This window comes from Saimiri boliviensis, chromosome 5 (genome assembly GCF_048565385.1).
Source record: "Saimiri boliviensis isolate mSaiBol1 chromosome 5, mSaiBol1.pri, whole genome shotgun sequence".
NCBI classification, from domain to species: domain Eukaryota; kingdom Metazoa; phylum Chordata; class Mammalia; order Primates; family Cebidae; genus Saimiri; species Saimiri boliviensis.
In genome coordinates, this window is record NC_133453.1 from 120,145,110 (window position 1) to 120,172,971 (window position 27,862).

Here is a 27,862-nt window from a genome sequence, read left to right on the forward strand (position 1 = left end):
TGCTTTTAAAATACACCAGCATTGTACATTGCAGGGCTGACACTTACCTCCGTTTCTCTGCTATTAGGCTTAGGTGGTCATAGCTGTCAGTAAATCCAAAAAACAAACAAACAAACAATACACAGCAGTGGAGAGGCCAGGTTCCGGCCCAGCTGTCTTATGCTAAAACGTTACACCAGGGCATGAGCTTACACCCTTGCTTACCTCCCTCTCTAGACACTGTGGAGTGCAAAGAAAGCTGAGAAAACAGATCTCTCCTATTTTCCAGGTTACTGTCACAGTCATTAAGACAAGAGTTGAGTTTTCTGTGTGTGTGCCTATTCCAAGTCACAATTCATAGATCCTTGTCACCACTGAAGAAAATATGAGACCACAGACTGTGTCTTGATGATGGAATTTTTGACACAAACACAGAAAATTTTTCTCCAAAGAACATATTACACACACACACACACACACACACACACACACACACACACACACAGGTTTACTTACTTTTAAAATAACATTCAGCATAAGGATGAATGGAGCTATGACCCTTAAGCATGTCAGGTAGAATTGCAAATTCACCAACTTTCTCAAGGTAACATGTCAATATGCATTAAGAATCAATAACCTTAATAATTTTCAGTTTTCTTAAATTTACTTTTATTTAAAAATAATTATATTTTTTGGAAATTATTTCAACGAATGAAGAGAGGGAGATGCTTTAAGTGTTTCAAAATAATTTAAAATAACCAGTAATTATCTGGCTTTTTTGGAGCAGCAAGTGAATCCCCAGCAAATACTATTAATGCAATTAGCAGAGCTCTGACTTCCCCAGAAATATTAGCCTGTGGTCTGTGTATCCCCAGGCTGTGCCATGAGTGAACCCTCAAAGAAATGTCACCTTGCAAACAAGGGTATTTTTTTCTCACATAGAACATTTGTCTGAGAGGAAGGTCTTTTGCTTTGATGAAATCTTAGTATTACAAAATCAGCAACTTTATATGAAAGAGAAGAATGAAAAAAATAAAGGAATTTATATGACTCAAAAGAGCAAACAGAAATACTAAAAAAAGAATTTTTAAAAAGATGCGTTTGAATGTTGAATGATATTTCTCTTATCAGACATAGAAGTAAAGATAAATAGAAAATATGGGGTTGAAATTGACTAATGTGATATAAATTTGATTGTAAAGTTTTTAAAAGACTGTGCTAAAATTGAACATTCACTTTGGAATTGTGCTCTAGCACTTTTTAAACCATTCGCTATCTTTTTTTAATGTATAACTTTGTCATTGTAGACAGATAATCAGCTTTTTCAGGACAGAGACTGTATCTGATAGTTCTTTGAGCTCTCAAAACATATCCAGGTAAAAAGGTGATCAGGAGAATCACCACTGCCTGGAGTACTCTGATCTATTGATAAACAGACTTTTACTTAGAGACTGTTAAGTTTCTGCTTACAGTTTGGGGTTTTATTCATGGAAATGTCCATTTTTAGAGATAAAAGATACAGGTGATTTAAATTTAAAATCTAGTTTTACAGTTAAAGAAACAGAAATTTTAGAGGTCAAATGAGTTGTTGAAAGTTATACAATTAGTTAGTGTTATTCAACTAATTGGGAATTAGACCTTCTAAATCCACATCTAAGCTCATTAACCTAAATAATATATATTTTTTTATTTTCCCTCTAAAGATTAATATTTAATAAGGTAGAATTTCTGTCAAGTGATAAAATTGTATCACTATGCTCAATTTTAATAACAATGCATTTAAGGTATTTCTCTACATTACCAATTCAGGTAATACATCCTAGACTTGGCAGTATTTAACGTGAAAAGCTATAGCTTTTAATCATGTTTTTCTACTTGGATAAATGGTGTTTGTGTTTTGTTGTTATAAGAGTGATAGGGTTGCTAAAGCAACAAGACCCATAGAGAAACCAACCCCTCAAAAAACAAAGAAACCTAATTTAGTCTTAGGAAAACTTAATAACATTTTAAAGTACAGATAATGAGAAAAGTGAGATTCATCACACTTACTTAAATTATATTTTCAATTCTAGTCACCACTTTAAGGTGGTCTTTGACAAACTACAACACTTCCAATGAATATCAACTATAGTTTAAAGAATCTGAATGACATTTCTCTTTTAAGAAGTAGGTAACTGGGAAAAAATGAAAAATGATTCTACTCTCACAAGGACCTAGAAAAGACTTAAAAGATGATAAGTAGGTGAATAGGCATAAATAGGATGAAGTAAAGCTTTTACTATTTTTCTATTTTCAAGGCATTAATTCTAAAAGCCCAATTCAAAACCAAGTAACTATAATTGTTAGCTATACAAAGAGGAGGAAGAAAAGAAACGTGGATTGGTGTCCCTGTTAAACAGCAGCAATTTTTGGTGTCCCTGTTAAACAGCAGTTATGCTTTTGTGCAAATTTAAATTAGATGGTATCTGTCTATAGATTATTAATCAAACAGAAATATTCAGCCAAAGTTTCCTCTTGTGATTATTTTATTTTGCATAATTTGCCATTTGCACTTCATCTGCAGCTGCAATCTCATTGATATAAAAGAAATGTCAACTTCAAAGTTGCCATCTCTTACAAAGTATAAATTCAGCTTTGTGGATTAATGTTACAAGTGGCCTATTCTTAAGATAATTAAATGTGAATGAGCCATGCTTTACAGGTAATCAAATAGAAGTCTTTTTCCCAAAGATGTGCAAGAATAGATTACCTGAAGATTTAGTTCCCTGCTTTTCCTTATATACATAGAAATCAACTAACACATTTAATTAAATTGACATGGAAATAAGATTAAGAAAAAAAGTTACTGTTCTTTTCCAAAGTATATATTTTAATAGATTTGAGAAAATCTATTAAAATACTTATTCATTCAAGAGGAAGTTATTACATTATCATCTTAGTTATTCAAAAATGATTGAACAGGAAGTTTGTGTGTTTGAAACTGAAGAGTAAGCTCTTAAAAAAATAATCCTTACGCAAATAACTAAAAGCTGGGTACAACACAAAAACACAGCTAGCTGAGTGAGGGCTTAGGCGCATGAACCAAGCAGGGAGTTTCCAAGGCAGAATCAAAACTTGTGGAAGCATAGAGTAAAATCCCTAAAAAACCATGTGAGGGTGCTCTCGGGTAACAACAGCTCCCAAAGAGTCAAAGACAGAAAGGAGAGATCAGGAAAAAGGAACCCTTAATTCAGTGCATAAACTCAAGGTAAGTTCCTGGTTGACCACTGGGACCACTCATGGGGTGAATGGGGAACAGTGGGCAAAATTAAAGCAACTTAAACTAAAAATTACAAAAAAGTGAGATGTGAGCTACAATGCACTATACGTGTGACAGTCTACAATTTGAGTTTAAACAAGTAAATTGCCTGCTAAAATAAAAAGCTTCAACAATCTGTTGAAGGAAAAATAGAACAGAATCCAGAATATATTCAGCATAACATTCACAATATCCAGGATGCAATTCAAAATTACTCAATATAGAAATGCTGCGAATGTGACCCAATACCAAGGTATTAATTAACATATGCCAATCAGGATGGTGCAGCGGCTAGAATTATCGTATGAGGCTTGTTAAGCACCTCTTATAACTATGTTCTTTGAGATGAATAAAAACGCAATTGTAATGCATGAAAGTATAAAAACTCAGCAAAGATACAGTCAATGTAAAAAAGAACGTGAAATGTTAGAACTGAAATAAACAAACATCTGAAATAAAATCACTGGGTAAGCTTAATAAGAGAATGGCCATTAAAGAGAAAATGGCCAGTGTAATTGAAAATCTGTCAATAGATTTCACTAAATCAAAATATGAGAGATATGTTAAAAATTCTAACCAACCTAACAGAGCCTGAGAAATCTATGGGATAATGTCGAAAGTTTTAACATATAAGCAATTGAGTCCCAGAAGGGGAGATAAAGAAAATGGGGCAGAAGAGCTGTTTGAAGAAACAATGAGTTTTACCATTTTTGATAAATGAACAATAGCTAAATTTAATAGTTGAGGAAATGTCAAATTAGACAAATTCAGAATATATTTTGTAGATAATCATACTTAAATTTTTCAAAGCCTACAGCATGAGGAAATTGTAAAGTCTTCAGTGAAAATAACATATAATTTTAGAAGTGTAATAATTGAATAAATTGAATAAACTTGAATAAAACAGACTTCTCATCAAAAACCCATAAAAACCAAGAGAGTAGGGAAGAAACAGAAATCTTTACACAGATAAAAAGTAAAAATAAAGTTGTAATCTCATAATTTAAAATGTAATGAGACATGTTTCGAAAATTAATGTGAAATAAATACATATTTACATGAAAAACCAAGGAAATTTATTTCTATCAAACCTACACTCCAAAAAGCATGTTTTTAATCGAAAAAAAAAAAAAGCTCTTTAGGCTGAAGGGAAACTAGGAAATGACACAAGATGAAATGCTTGGATCTTTGGTCATAAATAAACAGCATTAAAAATGTTAAAAATATGAGAAAATATAAAAAAACCATTTTTTAGAATTTCTTCAAAATATACTCTTTAAAGCAAATATAAAATTAATTATGAATTTTTAAACTGTATGTATATAAATTCAGATGACAATTTCAAGTAAAGGACAGTGGGGAGAAGCAGACCTATTACATGATTGCAAGGGTTCTATATTTTACACAAAATGCTACAAAAAATCGAAGTATACTGCTACGTACTGTTCATTATTAAGGATGTAAATTGTAAGGCACAGAACAGCCACTTAACAATGATACAAAGAGGTATAGGTAAAAAGCTAATAAAGAAATAACTGATTTCTAAAAATATATTCAAGTAGTTAAAAAGAAGGCAGCAAAGGGAGATCAGAGAACCAAAACATGAAAGATGATCATATAAGGACAGAAAAATAAAAGATGACTATCGTAAAACCAGTAATAAAATAGAACTAAAGGGTAAATGTATCAGCATTATAGTAAATGGTAATCAGCTAAGCGCTCAAGTTAAAAGGCAAAGATTATGTTTGAATATTTAAAAAAAAAATACGACCCCAATATATACTAACCAAAAGGGACAGATTTAAATACAAAGGCACAGAAAAATTGAGAATAAAAGGATGGATTTACAAGTGTCAGAAGGCCGAAGTAGCAATAATCATATCAGATAAAACAGACTTCAAAATAATTAGTATTACCAAACAGAGACATATTTCATAATAAAAAGGAGAGGAAGTCACAACAATCATACATGTTTATATACCTAATAAATGAAGTTTAAATTTTTTAAAAAACTAAAAGATTTAAAGGGAGAAATAGTCAATTTTACAATCATATTTTGAGAGTAACACATTCTTTCAACAATTAACAGAAGAAATGCTCTAATGAAGGAATCATTTATTCCCTTTTTATTTTATATTTCTAGATCTTATGAGTACTGCTTTAGACCTTTGGTAAAGAAGTACAAAAGCCAAAAAATATAAGCTATTTGTCCCAGCCGAAATCCCAGCAATAAGATATTGAAAGTTTTTTTTTGAGGGGGAAGCACTATAGTTAGAAATCTGCTTAATTAAAAGCTTATATCCAAGATATATACACACACAAACACATACACACGCACATATTTTACACATATATATGAAATATATATAAAATACATATTAATATATAAATAATGTATATAAATATATATATGTAAAGGGACTTTATGGTATTTCTCTTTCTGGATCCTGTTTTGGGGAATATTTTAAGTTGGCTAAAACTTTTTTCTAAATTACATACATGGTACTTACATTTGCTTCCTTTCTTAAAAATTGTTCCATTTATTTTTAATCCACCTTACTCTTCCTTTCTCTCATCTATCTTTTTTGCATTGTCTTACCTGATCTCTTTGGCTTTATAAGATACCAGAAATTACTTTGTATTGTGAAAAAAACTTGACCTTGGTGTGTTTAATGGCTAGGGAATGGGCTAATTACAGAGTAAGCTGATTGGCGTTGGGTTGCCTACCAGCCTCCAGAGAACATCCTTACAGTGTGATATACTGTGGAAATGTTGCACTGTCTCCTCCTGCTGTGTGTCTCTGGGGAGACCCAGGATTCATTGTGCAAATAGTATCCTTGATTCTGAGGAATATGTGTTTTACCTTCTAGCTGTGCCCGCTTCTCATGTAGTTAAATATTAAGCCTTAAAAACTGCTTTTCTTCCCATATTCACTAAAAGGCTCCACTCTGAAGCTAATAATCTAATTATGAAACAAGTAAAAAAAGCCAAAATACAACTTTCTAGCATTCAGCTAGCTATCCTGAAACGCTTTTGTAAAAGAAATTTACATCTTTAAGGATATCTCCATTTGTAAGAGTGTCTACTTCTGTACATTAAAAGTTTTTACCATTGTTTTAAATTCATAAGTCATCCCTTTGTTTAAGGTGCTTTCCCTGGCCATCGTAACTAAACTTTACTTATATAATTTTTTCCCTTGGTTTGAGTAGATGATAATATTTAGGCCAAACATTTTAGCTTTGTACTCTGATATAAATTTTCTGCTTTGTCTTACAAGAGCTGTCCCTTTAGAACTCCAAATTTGGGGTTGCTTAGCTAATAATTGCTTAGAGAAGAAAACAGGTCATCAAGAGACTGACAGTCTAAAATAGTGGAGAGAAACTTTGAAATATGACAAGTGAAGAATCTTACAAATCTGTAAGATTTGTTTCACTGTACGTCTATGTGTTTTATACACACTTATAAGCACATATGATGTTTTACCACCAAAATATGCAAAAGAGCTCTAATTACTTGGCTTGAAGAAAAAAATGCTTAAATCAAATACTTTAACTGAAAAATAAAAATTTTACCTCAAATAGTTTCCTAGTTCATGTGACTGCAGTAATCTTTGGTAAATCAAGACTGTTTTAAAGTTACTGGTAAAATAAAACAGACACTTTAGAATTTAATTTAGAAATTCAGTTTGAATTACTCAGGCAGGTCAGATACTGCCTTTGCTAGGTGTCTTCAGGTCATAAACTGCTTCTGTGATATTTTTGATAATTATTTGACTTGTTTATTTTATAACTATTAGATTCTAGGCTCTAAAAAAAATAGACGTGAGTTCTTCTTGGCCTACCTATGCCTCCTGTCTATGCAGGAAAGGGTAAGGCATTATCTGCAGCTCTGCCCTTTGTTCCGGGAACTGCATCTAACACAGAATTAAAATTGTTTATCTTCTAGGTTTTCCACTATAAACAAGTTAGTAAGAGTCAACACTGTGACTAATAAAATTAAAACTACTAGTTATAAAGGAAACAATTTTATATACAAAGGATATATGAAAGTAGGATGTGTTTTTACAAAAAAGATTATAAAAAGGCATAAAAATGTGTTTTTTATGAAAGGAAAAGTAATTTCATCTCATTTAGAGGTTTTTAAGAATTGTTTCATATTAAAGAAAAAAATGGTGGATAAAACCAAATTGATATAGAAAACTGAAAAAGTAAGTAAATATTTGTCCCAAGGTAAAATATTAGAACAAAACTGAAAGTTTAAGCAAGTTATAGAAGGCTCTGGCAGATTAATCTTATAAAAGGAATTTTGTTTGTGATCAAGTTGTCTAAAATTTAAAGGGGATTATTTCATTTTTTTCTATAAATTAAACATGAATATAAAAAGCACACCAATACAGGGCCAGCATCTGGGCCCTTGTGTTGAAATAATGGTTTTCCTGGAGCACTGATCTGCAATTTAATAGAAAATTATTAAAGTTTGTAAAAGGCCTATAAAAATCTTACTTTATGATCAAACTGTTTGAGATTGGATACATTTGTTTATAAGATTTTATTAAAATAAGTTTTAGCATTAATAATATGCTATTGAAAAGTATTTTTTTTTCTTTTGGACAAAGTTTTCAGTTAATATTAAGAGATAGTAAAAGATTTTTAACTTGAGTAAACTACAAAAAAAGAAATAAGATTGTTGTCTTCATGCTATCTTTATGTCTTATTGTTTGAGAAACCGAGTCTCCTCTCAAAGCATAAATGTTTTTGCTTTCTAAAATATTTGCCTAATTTTTGATGTCAGATACTTAAAATCATAGATATTTGACAAACTTTCCAAAATCAAATTTCAAATTCTGTCTTTCTGATCTCATTAAATTTTTAGATATTAGGTCCCCTGAAGTATAAGAAAAATATATTCAGCTTATTTGGTACATTAAAGTCATATAGAAAGCATTATAAATTATAAAATAATGTTTAACTATATTTGGGTTATATTTTTATAAATGTGTTATTAGTACGTGTTCCAAGATAGTACAGAATTTCCATAATTCTGATGTGTTAGTATGTGTTATCAGTAATTATAATTATTATGATAAATTTTTGTACGCCACAGAGGTAACCAAATTTCCTTGTCAATGGTGTCTTTCACCACAGCTGTGCTAAGACTTCTGTCATCCACAGTTGTTTTGCTTTGATCCTTCTCCAAATATGGTTCATCATCAGCTAGAGTATAAAACTTGCTTCTTTAGGGGAGTTCATAGAGAGGATCTTGATAGACATGCTTCAAAGCAGGTTTCTGATAATTTTGGAGACTGTACCATTGGACAACAGAAAAAACTTCCAGGGCTTTCACTGAAGAACAGAAGTGATCATGAGGATTGTTGGCCCAATATCAGAAAGAACAGAAGTTAATTGCATGGGACTGGTCTATTAGATACTGAAATAATTTTTATGACTTTTTTGTTTGAAACATTGATTATGTTTTGTTTTTCAGATTCAAGAAAGCTTTTTCTTTTGAGCTATTTATAGCTTTTAACAATTGAGTAAAGTATACTCTTGTGAACAAAATTTGAAGCGTATTTCCTTCTGTCTGATTTCTCCAGAATTTGTAAACTATTTGTAAGTATTCTTAATTCATAGCAACATAGTTATTTGTATAAGTTGAATAAGAATCTGTTTCATTTTTAACAGGATACAGTTAGAACACTGCTTATTTTATCATGGCTTCAACTAGAAGGGCATATCTTCATATATGAATGCTTTGAGAAATTAAGATTGATTTTACAGATTCAATAACAGCCCCTTGGAAAGACTTGTCTCTTGTCTACATAGTTCCTTTGCAGTGTTGCTGATCTATGGTAAGTAAAGAATGCCACTTTCTGACAGGCCCAAGAGTCTCAAGTTTTTTGGGGTACTTCAATAAGAGAGAAACTTACTCACTTCATAATAGGTATCTAGAGGCACAGATAAATTCTTGGCTGGGCTTGCAAAGTTTTAAAAGTCTAATCTGAGATTCCTTACAAAAAAAAGTTCCAGCAAAGCCAATGTTTAAAAGCCTACATGGACAGTAATTCTTGTTGTACTTTGTGCAATTAATCAAGCCAAGCGTAACAAAACTAAAACTTAATGTTACAAATAAATTGGTCGCTCTATGATTTCATTGGTAAAAAATGGGGGAATAGAGAGAGGAAAATTATGTTTCAAAAGAGAGAGTAGTAAACCTATTATTAGATTCTAGCCTTGTCCATTAGTTTTGAGTTTTCATTTTTTCCCCACATTTTGGTCTGAATCCTGAATTCTTTACTTACTACAAGTCTCCAAACTAACATTTTTCATTTTCCATTTTTTCTTCCCTTTTTCTGGTTTGAAATCACTAGAAATTAAAACCGTGCTTTTCTTAAAGCCCTGCAAACTGAAGCTAGACAACTTAAACATCAGTAAAAATACAGCAACTTATATATAAACAACCTTCATGCCTCCCTGCTGATGTGTGGACTTCTCAGAACGTTCACTTGAACTCCTGGTTCCAAATTACAATCCAGAAGAATCTGTCAAGTTGCTATTGCAATCTGAGGATACCTTACAGACTCTAGAAAAGCTAGTCTACAGAGGGACTGCTCCAGACATTAACTTTTGTTTTTCTTCTGTTTCCATAGAAATGCCTTATTAAAGAGCTGACTGTCTGCATCACATGTAAAGGCAAAGCCCATCTGTAATGCTACCTCTGAGAATGAGACAGAGTTGTTTAACTGAACTGGTATATATTCATAACTAAGAGACTAAAGAAGATTTAAACAATTTGTTCTTTTCTGTATATACCAATTTGTCTTTCTGCTTTTTTGTCTAAAAACCTTTAACCCCAAATCTACCAAAGCTTTGCTTTTAATTTTTTAAAATTATTTTATGTTTCAAAGTTGGTACCAAAAGAAATCAAAATATTTTATCCCAAAATATATTTATTTAACATATCATAAAATGACTGCTGTAGTGCCAACAAACAGAAGTAGCTTTGCAAAGCTATCTTTCATCGGGAAAAATCTGCATCTGTAGAGAATTTCCATTACTATACCTAGGCCTCTTCTACGCCTTTCCTAGACCTAGGAGAGATTGAGAGGCTGACACATTTAAAAATCTAAAAGGTGTTTACCATCTATTTTCTCTGAGGGAAGCTTCATCTACCTAACCAGACTATCTTTGCCAGTCAAACCTCTTCCTTTCTCTCTCTTATAAACCTGCCTTACAATTAACATCTGTTTTGGGGCATGCTCTGAGTCCACGTTCTTTCTATCATCTAAGATGACATTAATATAAATTCTGTATCTTATTGTTGGCTTGAGTCCTTATTCTGAAGCTCCCATGTATACACATTAAATAAATTTGTATATCTTTTCTCCTAGTAATCAATCTGCCTCATGTCAATGATTTTTCAGTGCCCCTTAGTAGGACAACCCCCTTTAGTAGGTAAGAGGAGAAGATCAGGGGAGTTGCATTGTTTAGGATGCTCACCTTGCCTGTCAGGAATGAAAAGGAAAGCAGGTTCACTCTTATCTTTGACTGAAATGTTCTGCTGCTCCTGTGGATAACCAATGTAAGTAAGTCAGAATGAGAGAAACAAAAAGCAGGGAGATAAAAAGATTTAATGTACTCCAGAGTGTTAGAAGGTTAGAGAACGAAAATAACAATATAGGGCCTAACACTTTACACTACCTGGTTTTCCAAAAAAGTGTGTATCTGAAATTATAGATACTGATATGCATGACTGTCTATTAGATGAGTTATTTGGCAGAAACCATCCATTGTAATACTGGAAAATATTTACACAATAATGAATGCCAGTCTTAGGATATTACTTATACTTTGAATTTTAGTGTTAATGCAAGTTAAAGTTTTGCTTAAACATTTGTTTCTGAACTTTAGTATTCTACAACCTCTTGCACAGTTACCTTTATGTTTTTAAAACATGGAGTGCCAATTTGTTAGATTTCATTTTGTTAGCATTGATGTGTCATTTCAGCCTTTTGATTCTGAGCATTGATTCTACAATTCACTATAATTGCTTGCTTTTCCAGATTTATATTGTTCTTAAGTTTTATTTGTAAAAAACCCTCTCTACATCAATTGAAGTTATTGACAGAAAGTAGGAAGGGACCTGAAGAGAGTTCTGTGAGTGATCTCATGTCCTTTCCCTCCAAGTTGACCTTACATTTTAATCAGCATTTAGACTGTGATTGTCCAGCTGGGTAAATATTAACTTAACTCTTGTAAAGCCACTACTTCTCTTCTTTACCCTCAAACCATTTCAGAAAGCATTAAAGCATGGACTGATAAAAAAAAAAAAAAAGTGCAGTATCTATTAAAATGCGCATTTTGGTGAATGGATTACCAGAACAATTTGTTACAAGACAACCTGGGGTTGGTTTGACATTTCATGGTTTTAGGGACTTAAGCAGGACATTCATGGTTACGAAATGCTTTATCTTAAGTGTACAGACACTGTTCATTTAAGTAATTCGTCACAGATTTTTGCTAGCTATGTAGCAGGCATGAAATGAACATTGGTTGGTCAAATGAATGAATGCCTATGTCATTTTGAATACTCTTTAATATTTTATACTCAATTGCTAAGGCTCTTTTTCAATTTTTCATTTTACAGATAATAATTTATTTTATTCAATAATCAGATCCATACATTTTTCCAGTATAATGCAATCTGAGACATTCTTATGGTCTAGGCATATCTGAATATATTTTGGTAATGTTATTCACCCTATTATTGTATAGAAGAACATTGTCCAAACTTGAGTATGGAAATTCCTGCCTTTATTTCATGGAGTTCATTCTTTTATTCATTCATTTGTTCAACAAATACATATGGAGTTCCTGAAATTCATTCCCACTCTCATTGGGAGAAAAAGCTCACTTACAAATCAAATTCTGCTACTAAAAGCATTTGCCTTTGCATCTTTTGATGTGGGGCTGATATTTAAAAACACACTTTGTTTCCTGTATGTCCAACACATGATTCCATGTGACATGCCCCAGGTATGTAGCTATTTGGGACTCTCACTGTATCCAAGCTTCACCTGCTTTGGAAGATCACTGCCTGTTTCTTAGGAAGGTTCCACAGGTATCCTCTTCATGATGGTAGGTTAAACCAACTCCATCATATATTGAAGCCATTATGAAGCCTCTGTATTACAAATTTTATTAAATGCATAAACAGTATGATTTTTGAAACTTAGAGAAACACTAAAAGAAAACGTATGCTATACGAATAAACGAAAAATGTGCTTTTCAAAGTCATTAATGAAAGGATTAACTTTTAAATACATGGCATATGAGGAACTGGATAACCAAACATAAAAGCTATTAACAGCCTGTAAATATTCCTTACATGCACATCATAAGAAATACCCAATGGGTCAGAGATACAAATAAGCAGAAATTATTCACGTATTAAAGAAAGGCAGTTTATTTATATACCTAGAGATGATATGCTCCTTTTCCAAAAGCATTAATGGAAACGATTAATAGATTTTTTTTTACATAAATGTTTTAAAAGTATAATACTTTACATGCCGAAAAGACCTCAGCAAAATATGACCAACTGCAACAACTATTTGTGTTTTGGATCTTAGAATAATAATTGTAACTTTTATCTTAGATACTTTAAATTCTATCACTGATAAAAACTTAATATACCTAATATTTACAGCTTCAAAGAATGGAGAAGAATAAAACTAGCAAGCTGAAAGAAAAATGGACACAACATGTGACCAGTTTATGGAAAGACATTAAAATGTCTTTATGTCACAAGTGGCAGGATTTCATTCTTTCTTATGGCTGAATAATTTTCATTGTATATAAACAGACCACATTTTATTTAGCTATTCATCCATCAATGGACACTAAGGTTGTTTCTGTATTCTGGCTATTATTAACAATGCTGCAATAAATATGGGATTGCAAAGACAATGGGGGTACATGAAGTATATCTTCAAGATACCGATTTTATTTTGACAACTCCAATTGATGAACTGGAGAATATTATGTTAAATGAAATAAGCCTGACACAGGAAGACAAATACTGTATAATCTCAGTTATATGTGGAATCTTAAAAGGTCGAATTCATAGAAGCAGAGGAGAATGGTGTTTACCAGAGGCTAAGGAGGAGAAAAAAGAACAATGTTGGTCAAAAGGTTATAAACTTTCAGTTATAAAATAAACAAGTCCTGGAGATCTAATGTGCAGCATGGGCGCTAATGAATGTGTGAATTTGATTGGGGTAATTATTGCACATTACATATGTATATCAAATCAACACATTATATACTTAGAATATATGCAGTTTTAATTTGTCAATTAAAATTTTTAAAATAAAATTTTAAAAAGTTTTAAACTAAAAATTTTAAAATGTTTTAAACATATGAAAAGATACTCAAGTTCCTTATAATGAGAACAGTGCAACTAAAATGCATATATGATTGCAATGCTACTGTGATTAGGGAGAATACGAACTCAAAAACAGTTGTGTAGTTTTTGTATAACCAACAGGATTGGCAAATAAGTAACATGGAAAAAACAAAAAAACAAAACAAAAAGCATCACACTGAGTAGTATTTTATTCCCACAAGAAAAAAGCCAAAATCCTGTCTTGGAAAACATGGTGACCCCATGGAAAGACAGGCATTTTTTTCCATTACTGTTGGAAAGAAAATATGGGGAAAAAATCATAGAGTGTAATTAGGCATTTTTTGAACAAAACTGTACATGCATTTGCCTTTTGACTCAGTAATCTGACATCTAAGAGTCTTTTCAAAAGCATGTAGCCAAACATGAGAGAATGTCTGATAATGGTATTTTCTCATACATTCTAAGTTTTTCTAAGAATATTTGCTGTCATCTTTTCTAAGTTTTTAAAAATATTATTATAATTATTATTATTATTATCATCATTGAGATGGAGTCTTGCTCTGTTGCCCAGGCTGGAATGCTATGACATGATCTTAGCTCACTGAAACCTCTACCTCCAGGTTCAAGCAATTCTCCTGCCTCAGACCCTCCTACTAGTGGGGATTACAGGTGTGCACCACCATGCTCAGCTAATTTTTGTATCTTTTTAGTAGAGACAGGGTATCCATGTTGGCCAAGCTGGTCTTGAACTCCTGATCTCAGGTGATCCACCTGCCTTGGCCTCCGAAATGCTGGGATTACAGGCATGAGCCACCACACCCAGACTTAGATATTATTTTTAAGAACAAATGACTAGAATCACCCCCAAATAAACATCAAGAGGGACAAGTTATATAAACTATATTATATTCTCACACTGGATTATTAGGTGATTGTAAAAAAGCTTAAATGTATCTTTATACATTGCTATGGCAATTTTCAGGATATATGTTAAACAGAAAATAAGCAAAAAAAAAATGGGTGCAGAACTATGTATACGGTGCAGCCTTCTGTGTGAGGAAAGGGGGACATGGATAGTTAGATTTCCACACTAAACTAGAAATATAAACTGAAAACGAATTAAAGGGCTTACAAATTGAAGAGAAAATGGAAATGATAGGGAAGATAGCAACGGATTATAGGAAAGCTCACGTAACCGTGGACAAGCTACTTTACTGAACAGCATCTTTATTTATTTGAAGAAAAAGGAAAAGAGAAAGGAAGGGAAAGAGGAAGGAAGAAAACTTGACAAATCTTGATTTATTTACCTTTTTTATTCAATATGAGGCTAAGTGGCATCACATATAAGAAACTGCAGTGTTTTGCATATGAAAAGTACTACAATTAGCAAAAGTAAACAGTAATCTTGATAAATTAAATAAAACCTACTTTTATATATTTATTTTTTAGTACTGCATGTGTTTTATTCTATTATATATCTTCAGCATGCCATTATCTGGATTACCCATTTCTGCAACTAAAATTATGTTTGGCTTAATCATTATAATTTATTAAGACCTTTGGAATTTCAGTTAATAGAAATCCCAAACTGATTAGTTTACTTCTTAGCTCGGACCTACTTTTGGGACTCAGAAAATATCCCTGAATAAATCTGACAAGCAATATTTTGCTCTCAGAACCTACAAATGACGATTATTTCTTAACTACTAATTTCTATCACATACAGGCCCATTTAATAGTTACTCCATAATAAGATTATTGCTACTATAACTTTGCCAGCATATGTATTTTTGATATAATTACAGCAAATGGGACACAATAAAAATTAATGGGTATGTGTTTCTAAGGCTGACAACTGTTCATCAGATTGCATAGTGTAAACTGCAAAATATCTTATTTCCTTAAACAAAGCATCTTTCAACCGGCAGACAAAGGCATGAGAGGACAGAGATTGTGAAGGACCATGCAACCAGTATTTAACCACCTGGAACCCAAAATGACACCCATCACTTTTGTTTATCTACCATTAGTAAGAACTATTCTCATGGCTCCACTAGATGCCATGGCTCAGAATTGTAATCTCTAGCCTGGACAGCTGCTGCTCAGCACCAACTCTCTACCATGGAAAGGAGGCATGATTGCTTTGCTGGTCACCATACAGCACCAACGGTAGCTTTCTAAGCAGGCAGCAAACACAAGCCCACAATATTGCATTGGAAGGACAAGCAAGAAGAAAAGCATGGCTCTAGAAAAGGTCATCAAACTTTTTCTGTGAAGGGACAGATAGTAAATATTTTAGTTTTTGCAGGCTATGTAGGGTCTGTGCTACATTCTTCTTTCTTTCTTCCTCCATCTTTCTCTTCTTTCCCCCTTCCTTTCTTCCTTTTCTCTTTCTCTCTTACTTCTTTTTTCTCTCCTTATTGTCCCTAATCCCTACCTCCCTTCTTTCTTTTTTGCTTGCAGATTGTACAAAAACAAGCCACAGGCTGGATTTGCCCAATGACCAATATAGTTTGCTCACCTCTGCTGTAGATGAATGCTTTCTAATAGAACATTCTGTAAAAATGAAAGGGTTTTATTCTGTAATATTATAGTAGAACCAATAACTTGTAGCTACTGGGTATATGAAACATAACTCATTCAAAGGAAGCACTGAATTTTTATATTTACTTAAGTTTTTAACAAATTTACATTTAAATAGTCACCTATGACTAGTAGTTACATATGGGACAGCACAGGAAATGCAACATTTTCCAAAACAATGTCCCTATCTTATCTAGCTACTTCCTCCTAACTAAATTAGACCTGCAAATATTACATAATTATACAGTTGACTCTTGAAAAACATGATGATTAGAGGTGCCAACCTCCCATGCAGTCGAAAATCCACACATAACTTTTGACTCTCTAAAATCTTAACTGCTAATAACCTACTGTTAACTGGAATCCTTAACCAATAACATAGTCAATTAACACATATTTTGAATGTGATATGTTTATATACTGTATTCTTATGATAAACTAGAAAAAAGTTATGAAGAAAATTATATGTTTACATTACTGTTTTGTATATATCAGTAACATGAGTTGACATTGTCCGTTCATGATAAATTATTTAAAAAGGCAGCAGATGCAGATATCAATATACGTCTATATTAAGCAATTTAAGTTTTTTCTTTCAATGACATGGCTTTGCTTCTTGGGAGCACTCTGAGCATCACAAGTAAAATTTTACATGGGTTTCATGGTGTTATTCAAGGCTTATGTATGCATTAAACACAATAATAAATACATGAGAACTGGGAGAGATCACTTCTTACTGCAATATACAATTTACCAGAAAAATTAACTGCTCACATGGAGATTATCAGCATCATACAGAGTTTCAAGTAGATACTCTCAACACTTAAGATTACCAAATGGCAAAAGGAGGTAGCTACCAAATTATTATAGTAATACTTACTACAGTGAATTTTATGCAATTATGATTGAATGTTTTATCTCTTTTTTTATTTAGACAGAGTCTTGCTCTGTCACCCAGGCTGGAGTACAATGGTGCAATGTTGGCTCACTGCAACCTCCGCCTCCCAGGCTCAAACAGTGCTCCTGCATCAGCCTCCTGAGTAGCTGGGATTACAGGCACATGTTGCCACACTCAGCTAATTTTTTTTATTTTTAGTAGAGATGGGATTTCACCATGTTGGCCAGGACAGTCTTGAACTCCTGACCTTAGGTGATCCACCTGCCTCGGCCTCCCCAAGTGCTGGGATTACAGGTGTGAGCCACTGTGCCCAGCTGTATATTTATTTTTGTTTACATTTCTCTTGACTGTGAATTGTACCATGTATGATCTGCAAATCTTTGGGTGGATAAGTTTCGATAAGTGTCAACTTTTTATAATAGATGCATGTAATTTGTATTAGATTAGTAACTACACTTTTTTTTTTTTTTTTTTTTTTTGAGACACAGTTTAGTTCTTTTACCCAGGCTGGAGTGAAGTGATGTGATCTCGGTTCACTGCAACCTCTGCCCCTGGGATTCAAGGAATTATCCTGCCTCAGCCTCCCGAGTAGCTGGGATATAGGTGCACACTACCATGCCTGGCTAATTTTTGTATTTTTAGTAGAGACGGGGTTTTGCAATATTGACCAGGCTTGTCTCGAATGCCTGACCTCAGGTGTTCCACCCCAAAAGTGCTGGAATTACATGCATGAGCCACCGTGTCCAGCGTAGTATCTACACATGTTTTATACGTTCATGACATGCTTAATTTTTTAGGTTCATCTGCATGTTTTTTTCAAATTGTTACAAATCTCCAAAAAAATTTTCCAAAATATTTATTGAAAAAAATCCATATACAAGTGGACCCAAACAGTTGAAACCTGTGTTACTCAAGGGTCATCTGTACAATATTCAGTATGTTTTCTTCCTAATATATGTATTCTTGGTACAACCATTGTAGTTGTATGGCCATCTGGGTTGGGCTTGCCTACCACATTGCATGATCTTTGAGAAAAGGGTCTGCATGTAGTTTGCTTACTTATCTAGTCCCAAGGTCTAGCAGAGGACTTGGAACAAAGCATGTAACAAATATTTGTTAAATGGAACTTGGAAGATCTATAATCAAAGTGTTCTGGGGTCAGTCTGAGACACTGAGTAAAACTGGTTTACTCAATTTATTTGATACACTCACATAAACATTGTGAATTTTAAAGTGAATTATATTTTACAGCATTCCCTAAAATATTAAAAGCCTTGTATTTTGGATGTTTGTTTCCAGAATACTCAGTAACACCTCACTAAACACCAATTCTTCATGAAATGCATCTTGAGAAATGTTTTCGTAGGTCTTAAGACAGAGAAACAAAAGTAGTTTGTGTAGCTTATATATGATCTGGCCCAGTTCCATGCTTTAAGTCAAAGCTATACAATTGCAAATATAAGCCTCTCCAAATGAGAGGCTTTCGAAGAAAAACATGGCCATAATTATTTGTTCCCACTGCCATTACAAGGTGAAATCTCTTGCTCCACTCACTGAATCTGGGCTGGTGTGGTGACTTCTTTTCACCAATAGAATGTGATGAGAGTAATGTATGTTCTGGCCCAAGTTCTTGCCCACTTTGATTGCTACCACTGTGTGAGCAAGGCTGCACTAGCCCCCTTCAGGACAAAAGATCACATGGTGAAAAATGTCCAGCCATCTCAAGAGGCCGTTTCCTTGTTCAGCCACACTATTTGGGCCTGCTCAACTTTGTATTATGAGCTCAGATAACGCAGCATGGAGCAGAAAGGAGCTGTCTCAGCTGAACTGAGCCAGAACTGCTGGCCCACATATTGGTTAGCAACCGAATGATTATTTTATACTGCTAGGATTTGAGGTGGTTTCTACATAGCACAATCTAGCTAATATATTCCCAAAAATACCCCATACTATTACAGGAATATGAGATGATGTTACATGCTATTCAGGCAGATCATTGTGTCACCTCGATTTGCATGCTGAGTAAGTTATTCCTTTTCCATTTATTTTTTCAAGTCTTTTTAAGTCAAGAGAAATGTCTTCATTTGGTGATAGTATGTCTTCAATGCCTAATTCTTCCTATTCTTCCCTTTTAACAAAAGATTGTGTGTCTTTTGCTAGAATTGAATAACACTATATAGTTCTCATTTTTATTTTCAGAAGTATCTCTACTTATGACAAGTGATAATGGCTTTCCATATATAATAGTGATGAACATTTATCTTAAATAAAATGGAGTCAGTTAAGTTAGAAAAAGAAGTTAAAAAAATGCTACAAGAAGGACCCTGATATGGTAAAAATGGTCAACATGATACAGAATTGCAGCAACTTGGGAAACACTGTCTTAGGAAACCTAGTAGATATGGTGATGGCAGGCATTGGTTGCTAGAACAGAATTCAGTTTCCCAAAACCTTCACCTCAAGATTAACAGCACACAGAACGGCAAAAATCAACTTTAACCACTTTCCACTTTTTGCCTAGGGAAATCCTTCTTCTCAGAGGCAAGCAGCATCTTCTACTGCTCATCACTCCACATTTCACCACCCCCATCCTTTACTGTGCAGCTCAGACTGTGACCAGGTCAGATGCCATCATGCCTATCCTCATAGAGGAGAACTACACAAAATGTGATTATTGAAGATGACCACAAGTTTGGTGATGCTTTCTCACTGAGAGGTTGTGTCTATACCACTTTCCTTCTTCCCTTTGAATCTGAACAGGTATGTGACTACTTTGATCAGTAGAATATAGACTACTTTGATCAGTGGAAGTGGTGTTACCAATTTTGCTCCACTACCAGCTTCCTGTCTCTTGGAAAACTCTCTATGGGAGCCCTGAGATACTATGTAAGAAATCCAACCACTTTGAAACCATCATATTGTAAAGGTAACGTGTGGCATTTGATCAGTAGTCCTGGGTAAACCTGGCCTCCTAGCCATCTCAACCAGTCACCATTTTCTCTAAGGTCCTATTGTTTCCAAAGCACCCAGAGGCCTTCTTGGGCCTTCCAGACCAGCGCATTTGCAACTGAACACTATCAAGTAATCTCTGTGAATATCCAGTGGAAGACAATAATCTCCTTATTCAAATTACTAACCCAGGAAAACCATGACATATAATGCAATCCTGTTGTTTTATGCTACTAACCTTAGATATAGATCTGTTGTGCAACAGTAAATAGTTGAAATAGAACCAAAGAATTCTGAATACAAATAATTCTAAAAGGACCATCAAGAAACTTGTTTCCTAGTAGTCCTGACAACTGTGAAGTCTAACAGAAAGGCAACTTTGAAATGTGACCTGGAACATATAAAATCTAATGCAAATATTCAGTACGCTAGCTTCTCTTTGTTGGATTTAAATTCCACTTCTTGGGATCAATTACAAAAGCTTTTTGGGCTTCAGCTTCTTATTCATCAAAATGGAGATTAAAATACCCAATCATCTCACAAAGCTGCAAGATGATAAAATAATTACAGGGAAGTGAGAATTAGAAAGAGAAAGCTGATGTCTACTGAGTGCCTAGTATATGCCAGATATTTCTCCTGCCCCACTGCAGTGTGGTGACAAGAGCACAGACTTGCATTCAAGAAAGTAAGTGATATTAACTGCAAGATATTAAATAAGCCATTGACAACTCTGAGAATTTTTTTTTTGGAATGTGATAATTAAGGAGATTATTACTTATACTAATATCACTGGGTTATTTAAAATGAAAGTTAAATATGTTCATTGCTCTTAAGAGACATAATGAAGTTAAAAACTGCTTGGAAATATAAAACAACTGATGGTGACTGACAATGACAACAAATCTATTATTTTACTGGACTGAATACCTCTGTTAGAGTAGGTATCTAGGCAGACATGAGCAGGGCAAGAGAGTGTCGCTCCCAGGAATGTCAGGTGACCATTAGTAGATGGTCAGGCAGATGTTAAACTTGCTCTAAAATAATAATTGGTTGTGGCTGGTGCCAGGGAAAGGCAGTCTCCATATAGAAACACCCGAAGCTGGTGATCAGCAGCTTCCTGATAAGATCACAGGAGTTGAGTGAGTGGAGCTCAAGCATGTACACTAACAGGCAAAATGGAAGAGTTTAACTGGTATATGACCTTCTTGCAACACTTGACTGGTAAGGGGAAAAACACCTCAAGTGAGCATGTGCACAACTTCAGTAAGCACATTGTGCATGCAGCCCCTCCCACGTGCTGGCAGGCCACTGTGCATGCGGACAGCCTGCTCCAAGGAAGAATCAGGGGAAAAGAAACACAAACCATGAAACTGTACCAATGTATTATTGTAAAACCCCAAGTCAAGGGTTAGATGGGGCACTTGGATCTCTCAAGGCACCTGCCTGGCCCCCTTCCAAGTATACTTTACTTCCTTTTGTTCCTGCTCTAAAACTTAATAAACTTATACTCCTGCTCTAAAACTTCTTTAGTCTCTCACTCTACCTTCTGTCTCTCAGCTAAATTCTTTCCTCAGAGAAAGCAAGAATAGAGTTGCTACAGGCCCATATGGAGTTGCCACTGGCAATGTTTCTAGATATATATTTCAGTTATAAGTATTTGTAATTTGTGGGGACCACAATGATGGAATTTACAGGGAAGATGCTTCTTCCTTAAATTTCATCTCTGCTTGGTCACTCAGGAAGCCAGGTTTGGGAACTATAAGATGTAGGCTCAATTTACTGTTAAATGTCTGTCTCCAAATGACCAGAGGGTCTTGCTCAACTTCATACCCTTTGGTACTGCTGAGAAAAACTAACCAAGTAATATAGGAATTTGTAGATACCATTGAGACTACTGTTCTTACCATACCTACAATTTTATAGGGCCAGTATTTATTTTTTTAGAAGATTTATTTTTTATAATAGAGTATAGTAGCATGAGTTTCTGAGCAAGAAAGCTGTTAGTAAAAAATCATGTCAGAGATGGGGAACCTTGCCCCTAGTTCTGATACAACTATATTTTTGCTGTATGACCTTGAGAAAATCACTAACCGAAATGAGCTTCCACTTCCTCATCCACACAAAGGTAATAACGAACCCTGACTGACTGTCCCATTATGAAGTAAAATGAAATAATTTATGGAAAAGTACAAGGAAAATAGCAAATATATTTGCAAATGGGAGGCATGTCTATAGTACTACCACCAAAATCACTTATTCTTATGAAGTCAAATTATTTTCCATGGTTGAGCTGGGCATAAGTGAACACAAAAATCAGAGCCATTAAGTGTGTGCATTCAGCTTTTCCACCAAAAACGTGAAAGCCCTAAGATGTAAAACTCTAAATTATGTTCCTCATGTGTCTCCCAGCTCACTAGACATATTGAGAATTTAGGCTCTACAAGCAATTTCCTGATATCATATTTGCTTTGACACTTTCCAGAAACTTATCTTTAGCTAAGTAATATAACCTCTCTAGGCTTCCTTTTCTGTATTTTAACAATGGGTGTTTATTCAACAAATATTTAAAGAGGACCTCAGTATGTATGACACAATTCTCTGAGTTGGTAAACAGGAATGCACCAAATAGAAAAATATCTTGGCCTCTTGAACTAATGTTTAAGGGAGAAAAAATATAATTGATATATGTTAGATGGGATTGAGACAAAAATGAAGGAGGAAAGAAAATATTAGGGAAGTGTTGAAATTTTAAATATGGAAAAGGAAGGTTTCACTAACATGCTGATATTTGAGTGAATCATTGAAGAAAGTGTGTGAATTCATTTATGAATATCATAATTAATAATATTCCAGCAGATAGAACATCAGGTGCAAGGGTCATGAGACTGAAATGTGCCTGGAATGATCACAGATCCACAAGGAAGCTGGCGTGGCTACAGGAGCATAAGTGAAGAGGAGGAACTGGAAGAATTACAGTTACGGGGACAGAGAGGATTATTATAATATTATAATGTTGGGTGGATTGATAATGCAAAAAGTTTTTTGCCCATAACAAGTGCTCAATAAAAACAGTTATAATAATGTTGATTATGATGATCAATTGGAAATTAAATGATGTGATGAAATAACTGATTCCGGGTAAATATTTCCAGTTACAGGGTTTCTAAAACTGCTAAAATGATTGTGACAAGTGGATATATTACATTCTAACCAACTTTTTCATTTATTATTTATATCTTGGACAAAGTACCAACACCTCCCCCATAAGAAAATGCTAATGGTACTAATGGTCAAAAAAATTGTGTGTATACTATGGAATATTATGCAGCCATATTAAGGAATAAGATCATGTCCTTTGCAGGGACATGAATAGAGCTAGAAGCCTTTATCTTCAGCAAACTAATGCAAGAACAGAAAACCAAACACCACATGGTCTCACTTATAAGTGGGAGCTGAACAATGAGAACACATGGACACAGGGAGGGGAACAACACACACAGGGGCCTGCCAGGGGGTGGGGTGCTGGCAGGGAGAGCATTAGGAAAATAATTAATGCATGCTGGGCTTAACCTAGGTAATGGGTTGATAGGTGCAGCAAACCACTATGGCACACATTTACATGTGTAATGAACCTGCACATCCTGTACACAGTACCCCGAAACTTAAAACAAAAATTAAAGTTAACTTTAAAAACTTGTGTATACATCATGTGGACAGAAACAAGAGTGTGCAAAGGCTGGACCTAATGGGGTAGAATGTTAACAATTGGTGATTCTGGGTGACATGTATATGAAGGTCTTTTATACTATTCATAGGCTTTAAATATATCTGTAAATTTCAAACTGTTTTAAACGCATACTTTTTTAAAAGAAAAAGAAAAAACCATAGGGGCATAGGGGCGTAAGTTCATAAGTTGTGCACTGGATGGTGTATTAAGCAGCAGTTTGAGCATTTGGAAGCACAGAAACATTGGCTTTCCTTCTTCTACACGGGTTAGGTCCATCATTAGGCCACAGAGAGACCCAAATGGGTTAACAAGGCTAATTTAGAAATTTTTTCACACTTACTTTGTAATACTTAAAAAAATAAATAAATAAAAAATCTTGTCTGTCTACCAGAGTGCTTAGCACAAAGTAGGTTTTCAATAGAGGCAGGTATCCATAATTGACAGGAAGCATTTGCTTTATAGGGGAATTTGTTACATCTGTATGAATATTCCTTACAGCGATGTTTCTCAAAGTGTGCTGGTGGAGAATGTGCATCAGAGTAAGGTGGCCTGGAACAACACCGCCTGAACGCAAACCCCAGCACCGCCACTTGCTAGACTGCCCTTGGATAAACAACTCCATCTCCATGGCTCTCCTAGACGGCAGAGCATAGCGCAGATAAAGAAGCGGACGTTCCGCAAGTTCACCTACCGTGGCGTGGACCTGGACCAGCTGTCGGACTTGTCCTACGAGCAGCCAACGAAGCTGTGGGGTGCGCGCCAGTGGCGGCGGCTTAACCGCGGCCTGACGCGGAAAACAGCGCTTGGTGCTGCAGCGCCTGCGCGAGGCCAAGGAGGCGGTGCCGCCCGTGGAGAAGCGGTGAAGGCGCACCTGCGGGACGTGCTCATCCTGCCGAGACGGTGGGCGTCTGCAACTGCAAGACCTTCAACCAGGTGGAGAGCAAACCAGAGATGATCAGCCACCACCTGGGCGAGCTCTCCATCACCTATAAGCCCGTGAAGCACGGCCGGCCGGGCATCAGAGCCACCCACTTCTCCCGCTTCACCCCCCTCAAGTAGTGCTTTAGCTAGTAAAGGCACACATATCTCAATAAATAAATAAATACATAAATAAAATTTAAAAAAAATGGATAACAAAATGTAAATTTTTGACTTTAAATAAGTTAACGTTTATAAAATGCTTATAACAGTGTCTGACATATAATAAACACTATAGGAGTGTTTATTAGAAAAATTAAAATCACCTGGGGTGAGGAAGAGGGCTTGATACTGTGTGGATTTCCAGATCCCACTCAGGACTGAATGAATCAGAATTTCTTGAGCCCGTGGCATTTTAACAAGCTCTTCAGATAATTCTTAAAGACATTAAAGTTTGAAAGCCACTGTTTTAGTTATTAGCAGCCTTGATGAACTGATTCCATAGGGACAACTAATATAGTAAAATCCAACTTTACTCTGTGTGTTAGTGCCTTAGGTCTGCAAAATCCTCAAATCCTTTAGGGAGATTTCTCTCCAAATCAAATTAAATGGACCAATAAAACCTGCTTTTATAATGATTAGCATCTCAAATCATGGTTCTGAGTAGGCAAATTTCCTTGACTTGCTTTATCCTGGTGGCTTCTCTTTTTGATCAGTTTCCCCAGGATAAATGTTACTTACTGTCCATGTCTTTGCTTGTTAGAGGACTGGATACAATAGGGACTATTGGAAGTGTGGAATAGAGCCCTTCTCCCTAAATATCCTGTACAGGTTCTGTGCCTGGTAGGAGAGAAGCCATAATAGAAGAAAGCAGCTTAAGTCATACAAAAAATATCAATTAGGCATGAAAATTTTAGCAGTTGGAGGGGTGGGGGATTGTATGTGTGTGTGCGTGCACACACGTATGTTTGTGTGTTTTCCCAGAAGGAAATTTAGAGTTACTATAGAAAGTTGCTATTTTTCATACGTATTTTGTCATTGGAGTCAACTTCTACAGTTCAAACGACTCCCTTATGATGCACAAAAAATGAGTCCATATTATGAAGAGAAAGTTTCATGTTAAAGGTGGCAAAGCCCAATGAGGCCAAGGCACTGGTTTCGGTGGCCATTTGAGCAAAGGAGAGGCAGTGGAGCCAGGCTGCCAGCTTGCTGTTGTGTCTGAGAAGTAGTGACTTTGTGATTGTAAAGCCTCAAAGGCACCTGAAATAGGTATTCAGTTTTTTTATATAAAGTTATGACTGTCATAATGCAAAGTATTATTTTAACCACTGAACTGGAATTAATAATAATAATTGTAATAATGTTATGAGCTGAATTGTGTCCCCCTAGAATTTTATATGCTGAAGTCCTAACAGCCAGTATTTCAGAATGTGACTGCATTTAGATAAAGGATCTTTAAAGAGAAAAGTAAATTAAAATGAAATAAGTAGGGTGAGCTCTAATCCAGTGTGCCTGGGTGTTCTCATAGGAGGAAACTTGGACATGTATCTACACAAAGGGAACACCATGCGATGATATAAGGAGAATACGGCCATATACAACCCGAAGAGAAAGGCTTCAGAAGACATCAACCCTGTGGACACCTTGACCTTAAACTTTCACCCTCCAGAACCTTAAGGAAATAAGCTTTTGCTGTTCAAGCCACTCAAGGGATGGTACTTTGTTATAGAAGCTCTAGAAAATTAATACAATAATAGTAACTACAAGAATACTAACATTTTATAATTCACATTTCAACGAAGATTTATCTCACTAAAAATCATATAAAAATCCATAAATGCTTACTCTGAGAGAGGCACCATTAATGTCATCAGTGCCATTTACAAATAAAGTCCAGAGAGGTTAGGTAATTCACATGAAGTCCCCTTATTAACAAACACGAAAGCAGAAATTCTACCCATAATTTCTTACTAAGAGGATCATACTCATTTTATTGCCCTGTATAGCTTTCGACAGGAACTGGACTCTACGGAACCTCAGGCAGGAAGAGATATTAGATGCAGCATCTGCCTCTAGACTGACTATCTTCAGGCCTGGGAGTCAATGAGCAGCTGGGGCACTTTGAGGGACCATTTCTGATACGTATGGTTCCCTTCTCAGCCTTGGCCATAATCATTTAGGAAGAGAGAGAACATTAGGAGCTGTTCTAAAAGCATCTTTGTCATCTCCTTGTTCCCTCAATACTCCTGCATTTGGCTGGAAAAGAGTAATAATCTGAGTATTTCTCCTGCCTTTCGGTGGTCTTCATTTTGTCCCAGATTGAGAAGCGTTGACAACCAAAATAATAGTGAATCCTTTCCCTAGATTTCTTACAACCCAGGCTGGTCTCTGTTAGATCAAAGAAAGATGAGTGAGAGATTACTCTGTATTGTCTCATTTTTAGAAATTATGTATTGCCCACTGATGAGGTAAGGGAGTTATGCCTGTGAGTAAGTGTGGGCCTGGAGTGAGAGGACAGACTTCAGTTTTGTGGGTGGCTTTCAGCACAGGTGCATTGACCTTGATGTCTCTGGAGATAATGTAGACATTGTCAACTCTGAAATGCTCACCAATTTGTTCTCTCCTGGAAAGCCTCCCCATCTGATCCCTTTTCGAATCCTCCAACTTGCACATTAAAGTTTGGTTCTTATGAAGTCTCCTTCTGGCCATTTTTCTGACAAATTCAACTGGAATCTCTATACATCAGTATCATGAAATATTCAACCTAATGATATGTCATTTTAAATAAATAGTCTTATGAACACTTAAATAAAGCAGTGTTCATAAGACTATCTACCAACTCTCTGCTTAGCTTCTAAAATATACCTGAGATCAGGAAACTCAGACTCATTTCTTTCTAACTCTTACATTAAGACTTTGCTCAGAACTTAGCAGATTTCATTTCCCAATTTATCATGCATTGTTATATACCACTCGACCAATTACTGTCTCAAAATATTGTCTTGTTCTTTCATCAGTGTTGAAATTTCCATTTACTTTTATCTTTTCTTGTCAGTTAGATTGCAATATTCTGTTTTTTGGTTTTGTTTTGTTTTTGTTTTGAAAC

The 27,862-nt window shown here is 34.9% G+C and overlaps 1 protein-coding gene and 1 pseudogene across 3 annotated transcripts in view; one reads left to right on the plus strand and one right to left on the minus strand.

Moving 5' to 3' along the window:
* The window catches only part of DPP10 (dipeptidyl peptidase like 10), a 1,392,171-nt gene that overhangs the window by 235,815 nt on the left and 1,128,494 nt on the right, over window positions 1-27,862 (minus strand). The gene's annotated exons all lie outside the window — the stretch shown is intronic.
* Window positions 22,134-24,912, plus strand: LOC120368053 (small ribosomal subunit protein uS19 pseudogene; annotated as a pseudogene).